A 6,945-nucleotide genomic window follows, 5' to 3' on the forward strand; every position below is an offset into this window, starting at 1 on the left:
AGTTCCATGTAGTCATGGCTCTATTAATACTGTTCATTTCCCATGCTCTGTTCTGGACCTGGGGATTGTAGAGAGACCTCTGGTTCCATGTCTTGTGTTGTACCGATGAGTGCCAACTACTTGAACAGACAGTTCGGTACCTTCAACACATCAATACCTCACACAAAGACCAATAGAGATGCAATCAAACTCTCCTCAACTTTGCGCCAGGGGAGATTGACATGCATGTTACTGACACTTGCCCTCCGTGTACATCTAAGTGCAATACGTGCCGCTTCGTTTTGGACCAACCGCAGTACATGACCACACAGCTGGACGGTAGTCCAGGTGCAACAAAACACGGGCCTGTAGGACCTGTCGGTCGACTGAGACTTCAAGAAGGCTGAGCAACTATCATGGACAGACCACTTCCTATTTTAGCAACAAGGTTTAGCATTGAGCGAGTGATTTGTTCCCAAAATTATGCTTTTAGATTTTGAGATATTTAGCACCAGCCCATTGCTAGTTTCCCACTCTAAAACTGACTGGAGCTCTATGTTAAGGGAGTCAGTTTCTGTCGAGTGGTCTGTATACATAGACACAGACGCTTTATCCAAGGTCGGTGGAAGGTCATTAGTAAAAACAGAAAACACTAATGGCCCTTGCCGGCTGCCCTACGGTACACCACACACAACTGAAATGAGAGAGGATTCCATTAACGAAAACCGTATGTGTTCTACTACGTAGGTAGCTCTCAATCCATAATAAGGCAGAGGATGCAAATCCATAACACCTATTCTTTTTCAGCAATAGGTTATGATCAATGACATCAATAACTGCACTGAAGTCTATCAGAACAGCTCCCACAATCATCAGTCATTTGTGTCAGGGCCGAGCATGTGGAGTGCCCTTCCCTATAAGCATGAGGAAAAGTGTGTTGTTAATTAGTATGTGTTGACATGACAACTGCATCAGAGTTTTGAACAACCCTTCCCCCTCTTTTGTTCCATGTCGTCTTAAGCCCTAGCTAGACAATAACTAGCTAACACCAGACACAGATGAAATGAGAAACATATAAGTATCTTTGAATAGTGTAAATTCTATGCATATTTGCTAACCCCCTACAGACATATTTCAGCACCAGTAGAGTAACTATCTAACTATATAAACCACACCACTTCTCCAATTTTGGTTACAAGGCTGTGATTATTTAAATGAGATGAGGGAATATCATGTTACCATTGGTGTATTAAAATGAGAACAATAGGGTGAAGTCACCCTATGCCCTCTGTGACTTACAAATACAGTCATGGTTAGTAACTATACAATTCATTCAAAAGGCAAGTCCCTCTGGGAAATAAGGCTTTATGCCAAGCAGTATGTTAATTAAAATTAAGACTGGAGTATTTTTTTAATGAAAAAAATCGAGCAGTTTGGAATTGGGACACCTGTCGACAATATCCGGTGAAATTGGAGGGCACGCAATTCAAATAAATAATCGTAAAAATTATGGATATTAAACATCTAGATACACACTAGAGGTCGACCGATTAATCCGAATGGCCGATTAATTAGGGCCGATTTCAAGTTTTCATAACAATCGTAAATAGGTCATTTTGGACACCCATTTTGCTGATTTAAAAAAAAAACATTTATACCTTTTATTTAATCTTTATTTAACTAGGCAAGTCAGTTAAGAACACATTCTTATTTTCAATGACGGCCTAGGAACGGTGGGTTAACTGCCTTGTTCAGGGGCAGAACGACAGATTTTTTACCTTGTCAGCTCAGGGATTCAATCTTGCAACCTTAGGGTTAACTAGTCCAACGCTCTAACCACCTGCCTCACGAGGAGCCCGCCTGTTATGCGAATGCAGTAGAAGCCAAGGTAAGTTGCTAGCTAGCATTAAACTTAATCAATCATAATCACTAGTTGTAACTACACATGGTTGATGATATTACTAGTTTATCTAGCGTGTCCTGCGTTGCATATAATCGATGCAGTGCGCATTCGCAAAACAGAACTGTCGTTGCTCCAACGTGTACTTAACCATAAACACCAATGCCTTTCTTAAAATCAATACACAGAAGTATATATTTTTAAACCTGCATATTTAGCTAAAAGAAGTCCAGGTTAGCAGGCAATATTAACCAGGTGAAATTGTGTCACTTCTCTTGTGTTCATTGTACGCAGAGTCAGGGTATATGCAACAGTTTGGGCCGCCTGGCTCATTGCGAACTAATTTGCCAGAATTTTACGTAATTATGACATAACATTGAAGGTTGTGCAATGTAACAGGAATATTTAGACTGATGGATGCCACCCGTTAGATAAAATATGGAACGGTTCTGTATTTTACTGAAATAATAAACGTCTTGTTTTCGAGATGATAGTTTCCGGATTCTACCATATTAATGACCTAAGGCTCGCATTTCTGTGTGTTATAATGTTATAATTAAGTCTAGGATTTGATAGAGCAGTCTGACTGAGCGATGGTAGGCACCAGCAGGCTCATAAGCATTCATGCAAACAGCACTTTCGTGCATTTTGCCAGCAGCTCTGCTGTTTTATGACTTCAAGCCTATCAACTCCCGAGATTAGGCATGTGTAACAATGTGATGTGAAATGGCTAGCTAGTTAGCGGGGTGCGCGCTGATAGTGTTTCAAACGTCACTTCCTCTGAGACTTGGAATGGTTGTTCACCTTGCTCTGCATGGGTAAAGCTGCTTCGACGGTGGCTGTTGTCATTGTGTTCCTGGTTCGAGCCCAGGTAGGAGTGAGGAGAGGTACGGAAGCTATACTGTTACACTGGTGCCTATAAGAACATCCAATAGTCAAAGGTATATGAAATACAAATGGTATAGAGAGAAATAGTCCTATAATTCCTATAATACCTACAACCTAAAACTTCTTACCTGGGAATATTGAAGTCTCATGTTAAAAGGAACCACCAGCTTTCATATGTTCTCATGTTCTGAGCAAGGAACTTAAACGTTAGCTTTCTTACATGGCACATATTGCACTTTTACTTTCTTCTCCAACACTTTGTTTTTGCATTATTTAAACCAAATTGAACATGTTTCATTATTTATTTGAAGCCAAATTGATTTTATTGATGTTTTATATTAAGTTACAATAAGTGTTTATTCAGTATTGTTGCAATTGTCATTATTACAAATACATTTAAAAAATTTGGCTGATTAATCGGTATCGGCTTTTTTTGTCCTCCAATAATCGGTATTCGTGTTGAAAAATCATATTCGGTCCACCTCTAATACATACAAGTGTCTTATACCGGCTAAAAGCTTAAATTCTTGTTAATCTAACTGCATTGTTCGATTTACAATAGGCTTTACAACGAAAGCATGCCATGCAATTGTTTGAGGACGGCGTCCCACATCAACATATTTTTCAACCAGCACAGGCTTCATAAAATCACAAATAGCGATTAAACTATCACTTACTCTTTGAAACTCTTCCTCTGATTTGCAATCCAAAGGGTCCCAGCTACAACATGCATGGTCGTTTTGTTAAATAAAATAGACAGAAAGCTACTGCTAAACTTAGTTAAAACAAGTGAAACTACATTTCTATGTATTCCTCAGGTACCCTAAAATGTAATTAAACTAAAATGTGTCATACGGAAAGAAGTATGTTCAATAGAAAAGTAAAATTAGCAAGTGCGCACACACAGACTGATTTCCAACTGTGGCTCCCAGTACCAAAACTCTAATTCCTTCCTCGGTTTGGAAGAAATAAGCCTGAAACCTTGAACAAAGACTGTTGACATATAGTGGAAGCCATATGAATTGCGATCTGGGAGCTGAAATTGCAAAGGACCCATAACTTTCCATTGTAAGAACATGGGATCTCAAAAAAAACATTTCTGGTGGTTTTTCTTTGGATTTTCTCCTACCATATCAGTTGTGTTATAGTCTCATACATTATTTTAACATTTCTACAAACTCAAAGTGTTTTCCATCCAATGGTACCAATTATATGCATGTCCTGGCTTCTGGGCCTCAGTAAACAGGAAGTTTACTTTGGGCACGTCAGTCATGTTGATATTCTGAAAAAGGGACCCTTGCCCTAACAAGTTTTAATTCGGCGATTCTAATCAGACAATAATCTGACCATGACACAAAAGATGTTGAAAAGATATGAAAAAAAATATTATTAAATGCTAATAGTCCCAATAAGAATTCATGCACACACTACTCTTCTAATCCTAGTGGTATTTTCACAAGAGTTTTGTTTCTAATTATAAAGCCCTTATACTATTGCCCTAATACTTAGCTGGACTAATACAGATATAGCCTTCTGACTGCAGGGTGTGTTTGCTAACAGTGAGTTGTTGAGTCTGGATCAAAGCTAGGGGCCTGTTCCTGGAATGCGTCCCAAATGGCACCCTATTGCCTACATACAGTGGCTTGCGAAAGTATTCACCCCCCTTGGCATTTTTCCTATTTTGTTGCCTTACAACCTGGAATTATTTGATTTACACAACATGCCTAACACTTTGAAGATGCAGAACATTTTTTACTGTGAAACAAACAATTAATAAGACAAAAAACTGAAAACTTGAGTGTGTGTGTGCTATAACTCGTGATTTACATGTGGGGTAGAGCAGGCAGAGTTACACCATCCTCCCTTAAGATAAGCAACTCTTTCTCTACACATGAATCATGATGACGGATTTTGGTTGATCACTAGGCGCAAAATAAATAGGTTTATTTACACCATTGCCCTATCTATTTTGCGCCTAGTGATCAATTATTTACCTTTATTTAACCAGGCAAGTCAGCTAAGGACAAATTCTATCAATCAATCAAAACCTGTTTGTATGAAGTTCTTAAAATAACACTCAAAGTACTTTCTAATCCGTTCCAATCCAAGTGAAATTTCCACCATAAATTCTAAAAATAAGTTATTGAAAGAACACCAAACTATAGCAGAAAGACACTGTTGTTGTTTGTCTCCTCATGTAAGAAAAAGGTCAAGCTTTGACAGTGGAGAAAGAAACAAACAAGTTAAAAGGTACAGTCAATATGATTGAAATGGACATTAAAGAACTTAAAAAACATGTTTCTGAGAGAAGCCTCAACTGAAATACCGACTAGATATGTGAGAGAAAATCTGGAACTTACTGGTAATGGTTAAGACCCTGGGTAAAACCCTCGCTGGCACAAAAAATAGGGATGAATGAGTTCTCAAAGGAAATTGCAGAACGGTGCAAAGTTCTGTACCCACTCTTCAAGGTGAATAGATTAAAAGGGAGAAGTGTAGCTCTCATTGTCGATGAACTGTATATTGATAACCAATTGTTCCGACATGAAGACCACTCCATGGCTATTCTAAATATTGCAAATTTCCCATAGAGGATTTGAATAATGGAACAACCAATTCTATCCATGGTAGGGAATGTAAAAACATTTAATATGAAAACAATGAAATGTAACAATTGACAAAGAAATAAACTACAAATGCACTATACCATTCAAGATAGAGAATGTTGTAAAGTAATTCATATTCAACTTTCTATTCATAGTATTTACTAATAGATACAATACAGCATTAGAAAAAATGATCATTTTTGAAATAATAGTAACTGGAACACAAAAGTACTCAGAAACCTGAAATTAGTTAGGACTCAACATGTTACAGTTAAAAAAAAACATATCAAACAGAGGACATAGAAAGTACAGTGTGTGGGTATGCGCATGTGTATTGTGATGGAAGGTGTGTGTTTTTGTGTTTGGAAAAGTGTGGAGTTATGTGAGTGAAAAATTAAAATGGTTGCAAATGTGTGTCCTCGAGCAGGAGTTGACAGAGAGAGCTTTCAATTATGTGCAGATATGGGATATATATTTTTAAATCAATTATACATTTAGTTTATTTATTTATTGTCCTATCATGATGGAACGGTCACCAATCCTATATCCTAGACACCCATTTGAGCAACCCATTAACACAGGAGATGTCTTTATCTGTTTTATAGGTCTACTGCAAGTAGCCTATACACAGTCAAGACAGAAAGATAAATGCGATCAGATTCTGAGCCTGCCTGGCAGGGTTGGTCCTACAAAGCCAAAAGCCCCCAGATGGGTGAGCATCATATACAAGGAATTTCTCAAAGCTGCTAATGAGAATCTTGACCACCATGTACCTAGCCGGTTGGGAGTCCGGTGGGGTGCCCCCACCCAGGCAGTGGCAGTGCTGGCAACACTAGCTCCAGTAACCCATGGGGAGGGGTTCACACTCAAAAATCAGAGAGGGGTCCAATTATTATGGCCCTGGTGGCACAAAATAATCATAGGTTTGACTGCACAGAGATGCGAGGGGAAAAGGGTGGGGAGTGTGTGTATGTATCTGTTGCTAATGGGTAATGGTGTTAGGGACAACATAGGATGAATTACAATAATTGTTAGCTAAAATAAAAATTGCTTGCCAAAAATGACATTTTTGTAATGGCAATCCTGGTTATAGGTAACATGAACTGCCTATATTATTACGCATATTATTTGTTAATTGTGTTATTTACGATACGCAAGATACTTTAATATATACAGTGCCCTTTGGAAGTACTCGGATCCCCACATTATGTTACGTTACAGCTTTATTTTAAAATGGATTTAAAAAAATCCTCAGCAATCAACGCACAATAGCCCATAATGACAAAGTGAAAACCGGTTTAATTTTTTTTTGCAAGTGTATTAAAAATAAAATACAGAAATACCATATTTAAAAACATTCAGACCATTTGCTATGAGTCATAAAATTGATGTGAGGAGTATCCTGTTTCCATTGATCATCATTGAGACGTTTCTAAAACTTGATTGGAGTCCACCTGTGATATATTCAATTGATTGGGCATGGTTTGGACAGGCACACACCTGTCTATATAAGGAAGGAATTGTCCGTAGAGCACCAAGACAGGATTGCATCGAGGCACAGATCTGGAGAAG

Source organism: Oncorhynchus mykiss, chromosome 15, assembly GCF_057628025.1.
Source record: "Oncorhynchus mykiss isolate SJ-2025 chromosome 15, ASM5762802v1, whole genome shotgun sequence".
NCBI classification, from domain to species: domain Eukaryota; kingdom Metazoa; phylum Chordata; class Actinopteri; order Salmoniformes; family Salmonidae; genus Oncorhynchus; species Oncorhynchus mykiss.